Source organism: Nothoprocta perdicaria, unplaced genomic scaffold, assembly GCF_003342845.1.
Source record: "Nothoprocta perdicaria isolate Ctin4 unplaced genomic scaffold, notPer1 scaffold_28, whole genome shotgun sequence".
Classification (NCBI taxonomy): Eukaryota; Metazoa; Chordata; class Aves; order Tinamiformes; family Tinamidae; genus Nothoprocta; species Nothoprocta perdicaria.
Window position 1 is genome coordinate 1,697,841 of NW_020455510.1, and position 15,665 is coordinate 1,713,505.

At 41.1% G+C, this 15,665-nt stretch overlaps 1 protein-coding gene across 6 annotated transcripts in view; it reads right to left on the minus strand.

Annotated features, from left to right (window-relative positions):
• Positions 1 to 15,665, minus strand: part of PPP6R3 (protein phosphatase 6 regulatory subunit 3) — a 62,136-nt gene that overhangs the window by 45,895 nt on the left and 576 nt on the right. For 5 of the 6 annotated variants that reach the window (XM_026041155.1, XM_026041154.1, XM_026041153.1 and 2 more), the window contains exon 2: positions 2,721 to 2,886. The exons of the other annotated variant lie outside the window; for it this stretch is intronic. The gene's annotated coding sequence lies outside the window, so the exon portion shown is untranslated. The remainder of the gene's footprint in view (positions 1 to 2,720; positions 2,887 to 15,665) is intronic. 6 annotated transcript variants of the gene reach the window in all.

Here is a 15,665-nt window from a genome sequence, read left to right on the forward strand (position 1 = left end):
AGGAGTCCTCCTGCTCTCAGTTTGGGAACGAGCACCCTCTCCTCCATGCTCCTCCCAAAGCTTCAGCATGGGCACATTTACTATCAGCTCTGAAGGTCAACAGGGATGCAACAGTCTTGATATTCAAGTCCCATGCTAATGTAAGCACTGAGCTGCAAGGCAGACCAAATACGAAGCATGCTAAAGATTAGGCACTAGGAGAAGCAAAGTAATCCAGCATAATACAGAAGACAAAGAGCCACACCATACTGCACGCAGACTAGAAAAGTTGTGTTGAAGATGTCTGAGYTACTGCAGCTACCTCACTGTAAGCCATAACCTTCAACCAGCTTTGCCAGCCAGTGAGCAAACCTAACAGGCTCCAGATGCACACAGAGTCGGCCCAAAAGCTGACATCAGCCAGATGTAAGCTTCGGTGCCGAGGTGAATGCTGGCCATTCTGGAAAAAAAAAAACACATTTGTTCCCTGGGCAAATGCTGAAATACTATGGCATGTAGTATGCCCCTCACCAGTTCTGAATGGGTAAAAAGCAGGTCAATATAGTACCAAAAGCCTGACATTGATTTGAGACACAGGCCAAAGTTCTAATTTAATTGCTTTTTCAAAGGAAGAAGTAAAACTTTTGAGTGATTCGTTCAGTCCAGATAGCCCTAAAGCCTCTCCCTGCTATTAATCAACAAGAAGCCACCTGCATTCAACCGTAGATTTCAACTAGAACAACTATTAAAAAAGAACATGAGCAACTCCTGCCAATGCACATTTTGCACACTTGTGCTGTGACTAAGTCCACGCTTTCTACCCGCAGTGGGTGCAGGCAAGAACATCTAATACCTGGGCACCTTCCGCTGGTGCTTCTGCATTAATAACTTTGGGCATAAAACATTTCTTTATCCTCTCAACTACTATTTGAATGTGGTAGAAGTGCAAGCAAAGTTCTCCTAGTAAGACCTCGCCATCATTAAGTGCAAGATTCAGCAACTGTAAGGAACCATTTCATTTTAAATAACCTAGTAACAACTCAGCACATTGAGCTACTCCCTGGCACAATTTCATTTACATATCAAAACAAGGCACGGCAGCTTCCTCCAAATACTGTCAAGGATTCCTGCATAAGCAAAGGCCATTTGGGAATACAAGAGAAAACACTTCAACAACTCTGTTGATTTTTCTACTGCTTGTGCTGGCTGTACTATGGATACGACGCCTTCCAGCTACCGCATGCATTTACAGCGTATCCTTCTCAGCTAATAAGATCCTCAGTGGATAACTGCACACCCAAGTGAAATGGGTGCAAGAGATGCCCACGTGGCAATATCTTATTGAAGGAGACAAAGTGTATAACCAAATAGTATGAAGACACAGTAATTTTTGACATGCTCTTAAGCAGCTGCCTCTGCTCCCCAGGGAGAAGACAATCCATGCTTATGATCAGGTAGCAGAAGTAGGATCCTGCTATGGCTGCAGAGCATTCAGAATTTAACTATGGGACCAAAATCACATTTTCTCTATTATCTATTTATGAAACTCGCTATGCTTTTATCTGGGTCAGGATTACTTATATTACTTATAACAAACATGTACACAGAACCCCTGTAGTCTAACAGCTTGATGTTCCAGAGTGTGCAAAGAAGTCCCAAAGCAGTTAGCACTTGAGACAGACACCAAATCCCTGCAAATTCATCAAGTTGGAGCAGTCTGGTGAAAAACTAGAAAGCAGCTAAAACCTGCAGTCTGCAATGAAGCTACAAGAGCAATCCTGCACCAAACAACAAGCATATCCTTGACAACGCCCAGAGTTCATACCTCAAATCACTGGTTAATATAAATGCAATCTTAATGACCTCCAATTAGTCACCGCTTTTCGTGATCTAAATTGAGAAGGTAAATGACTTCCTAGAAACACCACTTTAACAGTCAAACATTTACGCTTCTACAAATATTTACTGGTCAAAGAACTCAGATTCTGGATATTTTCATCTTTTCTATAGGTTAACTTTGAAATGGGAATGAAGATACCTGGATACTGAGGAAAATAAGACAGTTCAGCCACGTTACAATGAGAAAGCTGAAGAACATGCAGGAAAACCTTACTCTGAAGCAGACAGTTCAGCACCAAGACCCAGGTAAGCAGACAGCATTGCCATATTGCACTGCTAGAACCTACTGCACTAACAGCATTCATATCTAGCGTATGTCAGTTCACAAGCACATTTGCTTTGAAACTCTTGCACAGAACAGGAGGCTCGGCAGCTGACATTGGTCACAAAACCAGACCACTTTAAAACCGTAAAGAAAGTCAACACACTTTAAACCAAGTCCCCTGGAAAAGAAATAGAGCAACCACAACAGTGAGCCCAGATAACCCTCCATTCTCATTATCAGACCAAAATAAAAATAAAGATAGGAGACAGTGCAACAGCAGGGTGAAGAAGATGATAAAAGTTTAAAAATAACAATTAGAAAGTAATGAGAAAAAAAAGAAAAGCTGCAATAAAAGGGAAGGAACAACCACAAAGCCTGAACTGGAAAGAAGGAAAAGCAGCTTAGAAAGGGTTAAGCCTGAACCTACAGGAAACAGGTAAGTCAGCCTTTATTGGACACCATGGACAAGAAAAGAAGGTAAGGCATTCAGGAACCACTTGCATTTTAGGCTAAGGCTTTACAGGTGCAGCAGACAAATCTACCACTATAGACGACGTTTAATAGCAGTGTTTCTTACCTGTTAACACAAAAGTTTTTAAAGACTTAAATAAAACAGAATGATTTGTATTCTCTGAGGCTCCTTGCCCATTACAGGGGATCCTGGCAACAGCAAAAAATCTTTCAATCTACAGTATTAGCAGATTAGCAGGACTGAATTAGGTTAAGATGAAGCAGATTTCTTCCTACAAGAAAAAAAAAAGACATTTTGCAATTTAATAATGTTAACAGGGTCCATTAAACAGCTCAACAGCTGCATGAACAGTGTTGCTTGCAAGAAAGAAAAAATATGAACAACAGAGGAAAGAAGCAACTTGCTAGGAAGAAAAGTAATCCATTGTACCATACTCAGAGAAATGCAAGGAGCCCATCTCCTGAAAGAAAACCATGACAGACTTCATCCAATGAAATATCCCCTTTCACTGCTGGGAAGCACAGGAAGCAGCCTTGGCATCTTCACAGGACAGGAGAGAACAAAGGCAGATTGCCAAGGGAGGCTGCACGAACGTGGAGTTTGTTATCGTTCTTTTGTTTGACTATAAGCAATTCCATGTGAAGTCACATCTTCAGACCTAGAGGTCAGAACTGCTCCTTGCTAGTTTTTCTACACCTTATTTTCTCCTCAAAACTACTCTCTGACTGCCTCATATATTATGGCGTGATCTATGCACAATCTTGCGCAAAAACAGAGATACAAGCATTAAAAATTCCATTCTTCTGGCATAAATCTGTGTAAGAAATTCAGACACTTCCCATGAGTTAAAACTTAGCTTATCAAAAAAAAAAMCCCAAAATCACAGGTAAGCCTATTTTAAACTGAGAAGCCTACTTCAAAATGAGAGTTTGCACACAGACTTAGAAAGTAACCATCCACATTAGGAGAGCATTTGGTCTCCCAAAACTCAAAGACCTCTACTTTTAGATACTCCAATTCTGTCAATATAGAGCAAAATTACACTAAAAAGAATAAGAAAAACATCCAAAATTGTCCTCAAGAGCAATGCTACCAGCCCATGCTTTTAAGAGGTCAATATCACATAAACAAAAAGAGTTTCTTATTAGGTGATGCTTCTTGCACAGACAGCCATTTCTGGCAATCTCCTGAAGAACTTCTAAAACAAAAACAATCACTTTCCTTTTCCTCCAGCTGAAGTGTTTTAGAGAGAGCTTCCACTTTCTTTTAATACAGACTGCAAGCAAACTAACTTTTGCTGCTTTTAAAAGCAAGGGTAATGTTATCCTTGAAAGAAAGAAGTATCTGCAACTAAGAGGGATGGGGGATGGCAAGCAGAGCAGCAAGTTCATTAATTCGTACCAGCATCTGGTACTTGGCTAGAGGCTCCACTATCAGAATTTTAGTCATTAGGGTATCTTCAGCCAAAGAAAACACATTACCACGCTAAGTACAAGCACTTCGCCAGTGGAGACAAGGATGACTTAATTTTCTTCTTCCCATATCACAGAGAGAGGGTATTTAATGAATATTCTGCAAGGATTAAAAACACAACTGTGACTATGAACCTAGAGATACGTACTGGAACACATATTTCTTCTGATTTCAAAGCAGTGTTTGCATTCTGGTTAAGCAAAGATCCAAGACCAATTGTTTTTATTAAGCTTTGTTGGGACTAGTAGTTTTCGTGGCTTGGAACACATTATTTGGTATTGCCAAGAATTGTGGAGTCAAGTCACCTTATTTCCCTTTTACTCACAACAGTGCAAAGTCTCCAAGCCTTAGTGTACACAAACACTAGATACAGCCCTCTCTAAGACTATTTTAGTAACCAGCATACACGTGAACTGAAGGTCAGTGTAATGCATTGACCATAATACTTTCAAAGGTCAAATGTGTTTTTCATCCTTAGCCCTTCAGGTCTAAATGTCAAGTAGATTTGCCAATCCCTTGCGAGTCAAGTGACTAACAAGAGGAAAAAAATAAACAAGTTTACTGAACTTGATTCGCTCTACCAAAGCTGACTTGGTAATCATTTCTGGACTTCAAATGTTCACTTGTATTCAGAGGCTGAGCTCCACGTTCAGGCAGGCTGCCTATTCCTCAGTTATTCCATTCACATGAAAACCAAGAAGTCCAATTCAACTGAATTCATTTCCAAAGAGTTTACAGAAGTCCCAGAATACTGTCTATCCAGATTTCACTTGCCAATAAAACCATGCAAATGAAAATCACTATTATTACCCTCCTTAGAAGGAAGTCCTTTTTCTTCTCTTCTTGTATTGAAGACAATTTTGGTGTCTAAATACCTGATAAAGTGTACTGGCACTCTTTTTGATAGGGAAGTTAAACATTATCTGACCAAATATCTTCTGCAAGGTGAAACACTGTATTAACACTGCATAGACTGGGGCATATTTGCTCCTGAAACAGTTCCCATACATTCCTTGTCCAAACGCTTGAGGTGAAAAGGTCTCTTCTAAGCCTGTTCTTCACACACAGAAACCAAAGCAACATTTGTGTATCCCAGCAGTGAAGTATGATAACTACAACACACTGAACAGTGCTGCTCTTATTCCACATCCCACCAATAGTAAAGGTGTTGGGACAACAAGAGTGGAAAGCACAAGTCACCAAGTGGTTTAACCTTATTTCATATACCAGGTCCCAAAGCAGCACAATTGCTTTTCTACAATATTGTGCTTTGAGAAGAGAGGGGAAAAAAAATTCCTTCTTCCACTGGCTTATTGCCTCAGAACAATTCCTTGGTGCATTTACAATCCATCAATACTAAGCTGTTAAATATTAATGCTCCAGGCAATGCAAATATGAAGTCATCATCTAGAGGAGACTAAATAGACTCATCACTGCATTTTATACATCCTTCCAAATGTCTAGGTGACTGGTTCTGATGACTGCTGGGAGAAGCAGATAGACATCACACATTCTCAAAAATATTTCATTATTTTCCCCCATACCCTTCCCAGAGTAATTTCGTTCCCTTTTTTAAAATAAAACAGCCATAACTCTTTAAAGCTGCTTAGMAAAATCACAAAAAAAACTCCCCTTGCAATTGTTGCAATTCAGTTTCAGGTCTTGGAGTGAGACTGAAGCAGCCAAGCAAGCCCATCAAGGTGCCTGTAAGCTACACTGAGCTCTGTGAGCACATTTCCTGAAGCTGGGGTCAGTACTACACCCAGCAGCCCACGCTTCAGTCATACCCAGCCTTTAAACAGCAGCCGAGTGACCACAGAACACATAATGTGCAACACGTTGGGATGATGTACAAAAATAAATATACCACTACACACACACACACCCCAACACCACAGATTTATCCTCCTAGTACTTGGTGTTTAAGACGGCTCTTTTGCACTAGGGCTTAAACTCCACAGAGCTCAGGTTACCAGCCGCAAACACTGTGCCGAGAGCGCGTGGGCAGGGAGCCGCTCTGCCAGCAGCTCGTGCCAGCCAGGGCGGCTCCACCACGCAGCTCCCATGGCCCTGGCTCGGCCAGCCTGCTCCCTGCCAGCACCACTCCAACTTCGCCAAGCTGCTGGGGAGCAAAATCACTTTTAGATGCTTTATCCTCATTTGTGAGCATTTATGAAGAAATGTTTTACTTAGCCTTACAGCAATATGTGTGAACTTTAGCTGAGGGTTTCCCCTRCCTTTTAAAATATTTATTCCATTCTATTCCAGTATATGCTCTCAATAATCATGAATGATTTTTTGAGAGTCAAACCTCAGAAGCTGTGTCAGCTCCCATCAGTATATTTGCCAGCACAGCCGCCCTTTTGCTGGGCATGACCCGAACCAGTGCTGTAATCTCTGGCATCTCTCAGGGCCTGCCCCGCGCCGCTGGGACACGGCTGGCAGCACGCTACAGAACACACAGCTTGAACAGGCCTGTCAGTATTATGCAAGGGTACGAGACAAAGTCCCCTAAGGTCACAGCTAGGACAACATTACCCGAAACAGCAGAGCTGCATGAGACTGGGCAGCACTGAAGCTCCTCAAGCCTTCACTACTCTTTTCTGGTAATTAACCTAGGAACCATGACACACAACTTTGAACACAAGTAAAAGCACAYGCACAGCTGGCAGACCCTTCTAATACAGCCTGCGGTGCGTCACACATACCCACCCCCTCTCTCCAAGCAACCTTCCAAGACAGACAAGTTCCTCCTCCTTTTACCTTGCTTATTAGGCCTTGAAAGCTGGCCACAAATCAAGTTGGACTGCACGAAAACATACAACTAGCCAAGATAAAAGCAAGCTGCTTACTTCAGCGACTTTAATCCGGGAAGCCAAGCGCATTCTTGTAGAGATAGTGCATTCAGGTTTGCTAGGTGTTTCCTCGCTATGCAAAAGCCCTGTCTGCAGGAGGAGCACTCAAGAGCGCTTCCAGAGTGGAACTCAGCTGGTGCCAGAAACTAAAAATGCTTCAGCTCAAGTTCCCAAGAGCTACAGCAGCCAGAATCAGAATGGACTTTCTTACAGTAAGACAGTTTCTCCAAATTATGCCCAAAGCTGTGCATCACTTGCTTCCTTCTTGCTCGATTCTTGGTTTTCATAAATACAGTCTACAGGCAGTTGCCCATTCCGAAGGCAACAGGCGAGAGTGCCCTTTAACGAGAGCATCAAGCAAGCAGTTATATTGGCTTTGATTTCTGTGCTACCGTGTCCTACGACGCCTGACAACCATGAACATGGGCCAATAAACCCAGCCTGACCACTTCACAAAAACAGGTTTTGCTTTTCAGCCTGGATCCCCTTTCACTTCAATGAGCCCATGGGCTGGCACCATGAAAACAAAAGTTATTCTTCCTTTAATGTTCAATTTAAGTCAATTAAGTATGTATATTACCTACACACACACACACACCCCACACATAAACACACTTTGTCTCCTTGATTTTGACTTATTCTGGGGGAGCCAATTTTCACTTCACTTTTGGAAAGCTTAGGCCCAGGTCCCCATCTCTCAGTTTTGATCATTATCCACAAAATTCCTTGAATGAAAGTAGAAGAGTCATTCCCATGTAGCTCTGAGGGAATGGAAATACATTACATGGGCACAGACACTTGGATACAAGAAAAGTGGTACTATTCTGCTGTATTTTCTTACTTAATATACGTGAACCTAGGAAAAGTTTAAGCACCATCCAGAACCTACCTATTTTCGTACAGGTGCACCTGAGCTTCTGCTGGAAAGCATGTTCTGCCCACAAGAAACACTTGGATTTTGACAGAAAATAGCAGAAGAAAACCTTTGCTCAACTGCCTAAGAGAACAAGCCACCTTCTACAAGTGCAATGCACACACACTATTTATGAAAAAAGCCAATTTTACATGAAAACGCTCAGTGTTCTTCACACTTTCTAAAAAGTATTTCTGCCTCCAACTGCACCTTGTTATAACTAAAGATACATTGTAAAAGATGCACTGTAAATTACAATGCAATTCCACCTCAATCTAGTCATATTTCGGAAGGAAACTTCACTTGTATATCCTACATCTGTGCGCATACACACAGTAACCATCAACTGAGAAATCCTGTAAATGCACAAATCCCTGCAGACAGAATCAAAAAACAACCATTAGAGCAACATACCATATGTTGAGAAGCAGTACTTTGGACAAATTCAAGTTTCTTTTGCAGCAGCCCTTACTGAAATACATCCACACAAAAGTATTTAAATTGGCTGGTTTTCCCCTCACTTTCTCCATGCTTCCTCTTCTCTGAAGAGAGCCACCACAGCCACTGACCAAAACACTTCGGGTATCCATTCCTTCCTACAGCYTCTGGCCACCAGCCTGCATGTTAACAGCTTTGTCCAGTGCAAGAAGAGGTCTCAGCTCTGCAAAGCATTTCTTTACTCTTTGCAAGGAGGAATTATTGACTGCACAGCATAATAATTAACCCAAGTGCAGGAAAACAGATGCCAGCAACTGTATTGATGCTTCTCTGCCCTATGGCTATTCAAGGCATTGAAAAATAAAAAGCTTCAAGAAAAGCAAGCTTTTTTTAAGCAGAACTTGAAGTAGTGAGATATGTATAAGAGCACTGTGAAATAGCTCTGGGCAGCAATACTGTACTAAGCAGAATTTTGGAGTCAGAATGTTAAAATCTGAGCTTAAATTATGGTGTTTTGGGACATTCAGAGTGCCACGTAGATCCAAGAAAAAGTCTTAGCTACTACCCATCAATAGTTAAATCAATAGCATGATTAGCAGTAAGCAACTGCTAGCAACCTTAGTAAGAACAGAAAAATCCCAGAAGTTAGCTTAATTTAAAATACCTGAAAGTTCAGAAATGAAGTTTTACAGCTGCAAGTGAGCTTAAAAAAAAAAAAAAAACCCATGAATTTCAAAAGAAATCTTCTGATGGCAAGCTACAATATGACAGCTTCATTGCATTATTTTTAATTTCCAGTGTAGTTTCTGTTTTGAATGGATGAATTCACTTACTGTTACTTGCAGCTTTTCCATAAAAATAAAAAATTAATAAAATCCAAATATTTTTGCATTTTAAAACTCATCTGCCTTGTTATATTCTGCTGTTTATAGTTGCAATACCAGTTTACCTATCCACATTCCCAGAGAACACCTTGGTCTTCATAATTATAAGTACTAAACCTTTGCTGAAGAAAGCTCTATCCACAACTACAGACATGGAGATAATCTGTAATGCTCCATCTCATGATAATGTCCTGTGTGCTACAGTTATGGATTTTCTCACTTTCATTAATTACCTCATTCTTGGCTATACAGCACTACAGCTTCAAAAGGAGAGGCACAAAGCAAGTAATCCCATTGCACTTAATTCTCCAGCCTCACAGTTAGCATTTCTCCTAAAGAGCAGGTATCAGATACCCATTGGAATTTCAGATTGAGTCCTGTTTTGCATGGACACCACCATGTACAAAAGGCTTTCAAAACTGGCTGCCTTGGATATCCCATCCCTACAATTATAATCAAGGAAAGTATACTTCCCAAGTGGGAAGTGAGTGAGAAGCAAGTGGGGAGGAATTATGAAGGAACTCCAGGAAGTTGGACCTGAGTTGGATTTTGAAGTAGAGCAGAAGAGCGTACTGGAAAAACCAAGGGAAAAATGTGCCCATCTATAACAAACTGCACAAAGTAGCAAGGCAACTGCAACTGGCACAGCTACCAAGAAACACTTAAAAGTTTGAGAAAGCTTTAAACTCAATCCCCAGTCACACAGTACTCATATTACAGCAAAATTTTCACACTTTTTTATTATAAGTGACTCTAGAAGAGCATCTTATCCCTACAAACAATAAAGCAAAAGCGGTTATGGACAAAATGCAGCCTTTACAGGTTGATGACAAGGTAGATTCCTTTTAAGTGAGGAAAGATATCTCCCTTCTTCCCCCCACTATCACCACTGGCAAAGAGAAAGGAAGGGCTTGGTGATGTCAAATGCAACTGCGAAGTTTTAACAAGCTCCTAGATGTTCATAAAGGCTAAATGCTGGCTGCCCTTGCCAACTCACAGCAATGACAGCTATTATCCTTTCCTCCTTGCAAGCCGCAGTTGTACAAGTTGTGCAATACACAAAAGATCTTACACCCTCTTCATCAATTACTGGATTGCTACTTTATCTTTTAACCAGTAAATGAAAGGTGGYGTGCAGCAACAATAAAGTGCCTAGCATCAGCTGCGGACAATAAAAGGATCCTTATATGACGCTCTGTCACAGTGAAGAGCAAGGACTTGCTTCATAAACAGCTTTGTAACAATTCCACCACCATCACATATTGAAAAGGACAGGCTCAAAGGGAAAAAAAAAGCTACTAGTTGCTAGAGATGCTAAAAACATCAAAACAGCCATATGGAAGGATACAAAATGACAATCATGGAAGTCAGGAACACAAAGGTTGCACTGTTGCAGTTTTCAAAAAGACTTCCACCTGGAATACATGCTGGCCAGCATCTACACTGGARGAAGTTGGTTTGCTGCAGAGGCTCCTTCCACCATCAGCAGAAAACCACCTACCAAAGCGTCCATCTGTCCCTTTCACCACTACATAATTACTCTGCTTGTCTCTAGTTTCCAACCTTTCCAAAGAGTTTGGTGAAGGGTCCTAAACTAGACAAATTAGTGTAATTCATTATTAGTTTTCCTGAAGAGTTAGTTCTTCGTGATATTTTGTATCAGTGTGTAAAGGCCACAAGCAGTGAAAGAAGCAACAGGAGTTGCATGCTATTCAACTAGTTCAACCTAGTCCTGAAGTTTCCAACTGAGCATATTAGATTTAAGATAGCTAAAAAATACCTGATACGTACCAAAATAGAACACCACAGAAGTCCAAGATCTGTGCATGACCTCGCTGACTTTCTGACCCACAGTTTCTTTTTTAAGTAAAGCAATTTTGGTTTTGGTTAGTTGGGAGTAAGGGGGGGAAGTAAACAAAGCATGAAGAGCTAGGTTTTTACAGTTTCCCTAAGAGGCACTCTAAGCACATAAGCACTATGGTAGATGCAAAAACTCATGCTGTGAGAACAAAGGTTGATATTCTTTCATTATGTAACACTGAAGTATTGAGTAATACTCATTTGTAGCAAGTCAAGCTGTTAGAAATTTCTATTACTCCCCTTCTTCCTGCTCTAAGTCAATCACTGATTTACAATGATTACATCAAAACAAACACAATCACATCTGTACTAATACTGCATATGGGCACTGTCTAAGCGTTTCCTGAATACTTACTGACTTGCTTTTGATTCCTCAGAAAGGACTCCAGCTCTACAAACAGGAAACATGCACAACCTACCTGGGGAACTAGGGTCCTATGCTTTGCTGCMCTACTGGAATGGTACATGTGCTCTGAGAAAGCATCTTCCGTACTCTACAACAGTAGCATACGAAACCATTCCAAAAACATCTTCACTTTATTTTATATATTAGGAGCTGTTTAAAAAAAAGAAACAAAAAAACCCCTACCTATGGTCACTTAAGAGGTCACTGGGGTACAGCATACTACAAAGCAATGATAAGTATACTTGTAACACAGGAATTTTTCTAGTTGGAGTCAAATCTAACAGTCTTGGGTACAAACCATTCATTTTTGCTGAAAAAAAGGAAGCAGAAATTTCCATCTGCAATTCCAAACGTGTTTGTAACAACTATGAGATTCGCAAGTTCCCTTTATAAGCTTTGCTGAAGACCTCCTTGGTCACCAGAGCAAGGTTAAGAGTATTCCTCAAGCTGGAAATCCTCTCCCAGCACAATCGAGAAGAGCTGCCAGTGGCTGTTCAGTGCTCATTTTCCAGAGGACCCAGCGGAGGGAGGAAGGAGGCCATGAGGCCACGTACTTCATCTCCTTGCTGATACATAACTCAAGCTATACGTAAATGTTTGCACTCATCCAAAACAAAATGGGACTCTTTCCAGAACTTCTCCCAAGGAGACTAATCCTCACACTCACACACTGAGGCAATTACTGCTTTTGTGCAAGTTCTCCCCCCTTTCCTCAGCTCCACCTCTCTCCACATCAAATTTCAGCTTTACCTAAACACTCATTTAGTTCAACTTCTTGCCAATTTTACAGATGTTCTTTGCCATTTGGCCAACACACCTCTCTACTGGACATTTACCATTTACTCAGTGGTTATTTCTGACATAACAGCCTTCAGGTACTAGTGAGGAAGGTTCTCTGTCCAACCTTAGCAGCTGTATTTAGAAGCATAGAAAATACATACTGTCACATCAGCGGGGTATTACAGCTTCACTGTTCCATGCAGTTGTACGTTTGGGTCTTTTTGGTCTTCCTCCCACTGCTGGTGTGCAACACAGTGCACTTCTCTTAATGAAGCAGGATTAGGGAAGAACTACACAGTGTAACAGAAAAACAAAAAAACAAGGCCAGGAAGCTGTCCTCCAAAGAATATATATCACATCAGACACGTTTCCCAGAACTTTATGGATGTTGCTGAATGAACACAGCTCATAAGCAGTCTTGAATTTCATAACACAGCCTTTTCATAGAGCTGTGTATAGAGCTATTTCACAAATAAAAAAAAAAGGTTTTACCAGCTTATACCAAATTTCAGCTCCAATCCATCAACTCCATCTGTCCTGATGCCTGAAAAATATCCCCAAATACAGATATGTAACTTAGAAAAATGAAACAATATTATAAACATATGGTTTCTACAACAGATGTTGACACCTAGATACACTACCAAAAAAAAAACCCCAAAGCTTTCAATTTTATGCTTTTAATCTTCATTTTGTGACTGATGTTTCAGGCCCCCCCCCCCCCAAGAAATATCAGTGGTCATGTTTGATTCTGAATAGTTTTCAAGTCCTTTATTTCTCCTCATTCCCTTGAAGAAAGTCAGTTGAAATAATAAAAACACATAGATAGTAAATAACATGTTATTATTGAAAGTTTTGCCAAAAGGAATGACTGCACATCTTGCTCTTACGATAATCCAATCRGACAAGTCTGGTCTTCTGCAATCTGAATGTGGAGACTACTTTAAGAGACCACCATTTTTCTAAAGCTTGCATGTGAAATAACTGAATACACATTAATCTTAATTGTCACAGATGAAGACTTCGCTACAGTTGCAGGATGGTACAGCTTGATGTGCTGAAGACATGCAACCTTACTATACAAATGGATCACTACGCTCTTGCTAGGGTTTCTTCTGGGTAAGCACTTAATACTAAGAAGAAAAGCAGTGGCTTCTACCACAACTTCCAAAGGCAGCAAGTACATCCAACGTACACACAATAAGCGAGTAGAACAAGCCTCCTACCTGCTGAGGTGTGCAGGGGGCCTACAGGAAGACAAAAGCTGGCAGATGTCATTTTTCAGTACACTGATACAGATTCAACTTCACAACTAACTGAAGAGTTAAGTAAATACTTCAAAGATTTTTAACACTTGGACAGACAAGGATATCATCAGAGTGAAAAGCAAGCAGACCAAGCAGTTCTTTAAAGTGTTTCTCTCCTTCTATGAATCTTCAGATTTCAGGCTTTTACTAGTTGTTCCTGAACCAGCTTTTTACAGTATATGTCTTTCAAACTTGATCTGAGTGGAAAAACATCGCTTGAGCCTTAACAATAGGTTTCACTCAAACCCTCTGTTACTGTTAGACACACGTACACACACATACACTTTTGCTCTTTTGCTTTAAAACTGCTATGTCAGGTTCCTTTCTATTTGAAGGACTTGAATTTGACTTGCTCAGAGCATCCATTACTTGCTCTGAGCATCCATCACTTGCTCTGACTGGCAAAGGGGCCACAGAATCACCTCTGCAAAGTGCAAGCACAAAGCTATCTGAAAGAAGCAGCAACAATTTCTCACTCTAGCCAGACAACAGAAGCACAAAGAATGGTTTGCAGGCAATATGCTGAAAAAGACATACAAGCTCTTTAATATTCCTTTATGGAATTGAAGATATTAACAACCAGTTGAATTATATTTAACAAGTCCTAAGACACTACAATCAAAGCAGCTTACACATAAACCTAACTTGCTTGCAAAGAAGCTCTAACACGCTACCCTGCTTAAAAACATTAAGCTTAAAATAGGCTGCTTTCCCTGAATTGCTAAACTACAAGCTTCAGTTAAACCCTGTATTTGAGCTCATTGTAAATGAACCTCCTCAGCAGCTCTTCCAGATTAGAAAAACAACCCACCTCCTTTCCTCCCGTTAGGAGGATCATCTCACCTGGTAACCTAGAGGGTATGCAATTCAACACTACACACATATGTTGTTTACACACAGAAAAAAAATAAAAGGAAATATTGCCTGCATTCCAGGAAATAGACAGAAGATGCTACTTTAGTATATTTAGACAAATGCACAGAATTATAAACTATCAAGAAATTCCCTTTTAACACACAGACTGGCTATGCAACCAGGTAGGGTCTCCTTAATAAGTTACATATTGAAAGGTAATTTTGTGATGTTCTTTTAGATTTGCATAACACAACTCCTCCAAGCTATAAGTAGTCTATGCCCCACTAGCAAGGATATAAATAAATAATACTGAACTAAAAAAATCACAGAGAAGTCTTATTGGAATATATGCTGTAGCTCCAATAACTGAACACCAGTGCAAGACCTCTCATCCTTTGGTATGCYGGCAAAAAGGTGCACAAATCCCTGCCTGGTTCATAGGCTACTTACAGATTACGTGGGAAAAAAAAAATATACCAGTTTAATAAACTGCAATTAAAAAGAGAAAACTCACACCATACTGTCAAAGTACATTTATATCCCTTCCAATGAAGTAGATCTGAAAACCTCACCTGTCATTTTTAACCTCCCGCAAGGAGCGCTTCCCAAAACCATCGAGTCCCTCCTACGTTTTCTGTGCTAATCCACTCCAAACAGGTAACAGCAAGACCCCTATTTGAAGCGACCCTGTGTCCCGACTTGGGCAACATTTTATCTTGACAGAGAGGGCTCTGATTCTGGCCCAACTGCACCGATGTCACACGACACACAAGACTGTAACACTAACTCCCTCCTTCCTATGCCTAGGAAAGTTTTTAGCCACTAGAGCAAGAGAGAAGGGAGCAGAAAAGTGAGGAAGAAAAGAGAAAATTGACAGGTTCCAAGTCAGATTTTGTCACATGCACTTAACAACAGTTAAAGCTTATCAAAATACCTCTGTGCTTTTAATAAKTTTCACCATGAGATGAGAGGGAACAAACAAAAGACTTCAGGAAAAAAAAAAAAAAACAAGAACAGCAAAGCAGGCGGCAGTGCCCTCAGCACAACACGAAGGCGCCGATTTAAAAGGGGGGGAGCGGAGGGCAGAGGCGGCTATCAGCAAGACATTTATTGCCCGAGATAACCGCGAGGCCGGAATAAAGTTCTGCAAGCCGGGGCGGCTGCGGCGCGGGGAGGAGGCCGCTCCGCCGACACTTCTTCCCCGCGCCCCGGGGCTGCCCCGCGGCGGCGGCGCCCGGAGCGGGGAGCAGCGGCCGCGGGGCGGCCGGACGCGGCGGCG